The sequence below is a fragment of the Curcuma longa genome, chromosome 9, assembly GCF_044706935.1.
Source record: "Curcuma longa cultivar G26 ecotype Majalengka, Jawa Barat chromosome 9, ITB_CL_G26_1.1, whole genome shotgun sequence".
Lineage (NCBI taxonomy): Eukaryota > Viridiplantae > Streptophyta > Magnoliopsida > Zingiberales > Zingiberaceae > Curcuma > Curcuma longa.
Window position 1 is genome coordinate 6274985 of NC_133869.1, and position 1477 is coordinate 6276461.

Here is a 1477-nt window from a genome sequence, read left to right on the forward strand (position 1 = left end):
TGGGGTGAGAGAGGCTCGAACTCTCGACCTCAGGATTTCTCTAAGCTATGAGACCTACGCGCTAGCCAACTGCGCCACCACCCCATGTTCTAGCATGGTAGAGTTACTTGGATGTATTTTTAATCACTTGGTTTAAATTGATCTCCACATTTATCAAATTTTGTTTACCAACTGCGCCACCACCCCATGTTCTAGCAGGGTAGAGTTACTTGGATGTATTTTTAATCACTTGGTTTAAATTGATCTCCACAATTATCAAATTTTGTTTAAAAAAGATGGGGTGAGAGAGGCTCGAACTCTCGACCTCAGGATTTCGCAAATTAAGCTATGAGACCTACGCGCTAGCCAACTGCGCCACCACCCCATGCGTAAACTCCTCAAAATTATATAATTTGGATTAATGATGCCTCAGCTTTTGTTCACTCCATTCCCAACGGGAATAGTTCGCAGATGGATTACGCCCGCGTCTCAAATTAACCATTTCTCTCTCTTTCTTTTCCATAATCGTCTCAAACTTGTAACGATATTTTAACCGATTAATCCATCATCATTTATTATAAAAAATTAAAAATTAATTATATATTTAAAAATCCCTCAGTATAAGCTATTCATTGGTACTATTTTTATGAAAAAATATCACAACTTCGAATGAGTCCATTGGTTTTTTTTCTCATCAAAGTTGCACAACATATTTATTGTCACCACTGTGGAATTTTTATCGTCGAAAATCATGATCTAAAGTTACTTATGCTCGATTTCAGTACTTAGAATAAGATTTCAAAGGATGTCATGCGCGATGAGTTGATATGAAATCATAGCTATCTCATTTTTTCAATTGTTTATTTAAGTTTTGGATAATTAAGATTGAAAATTTTAAAATTTAATTGATTTATTAAGATATATTATGTTTTTTAAATGTGTCGAAGAAAATAGTTCTGATGATTGATGAATTATTATATCAGCTATAATCAAAGATTAAAATCAAAATTTCTAAATTTAATTTCGTTTTCAACTTTAGATTTTTTACTCCACAATGCATTCAAGGAACTGAAGAACAAGCCACTCCCATCCCCATGGCTGTAGGCATATTGAAGGTTTGAGGAAAAAAGATGCATAGGTGATAATTTACTCGGCAAGTTAAATTTGATAGATAATATTAAATTTTTTACTAGGCAAATCTATTCGGTGATAATTTTAAATTTTTTAAAGTTTAATTTGGTTAGTAATTTTAATTTTGTTTTAGATTTCGCTTGTAATTTATATACTTTTTCTGGTTGAAATACGAATTTGATAAGTAATTTTTAATTTTTATTTATCAAAATTTGATTTAAGATTTGACTAGTAAATTAAAAATATTTATTGATTATGCTTCTTAATTAATTTTTTTATAAAAATACTTTTAAAATTTGGATATATGAGAGATTTTTTACGTTTAAAATTTTTATAAAAATATATTTAATATTACACTAGATTATTT

The 1477-nt window shown here is 29.7% G+C and overlaps 2 non-coding genes across 2 annotated transcripts; both read right to left on the bottom strand.

The window, feature by feature from the left end:
• TRNAM-CAU (transfer RNA methionine (anticodon CAU)) lies at positions 1-84 on the bottom strand. Its single transcript is given in 2 exon segments — positions 1-36; positions 47-84. It is a non-coding gene; the product is annotated as a tRNA-Met (tRNA).
• Positions 85-276: 192 nt separating this feature from the next.
• On the bottom strand, positions 277-364 carry TRNAM-CAU (transfer RNA methionine (anticodon CAU)). The gene is given in 2 exon segments: positions 277-312; positions 327-364. It is a non-coding gene; the product is annotated as a tRNA-Met (tRNA).
• Positions 365-1477: the final 1113 nt, after the last annotated feature.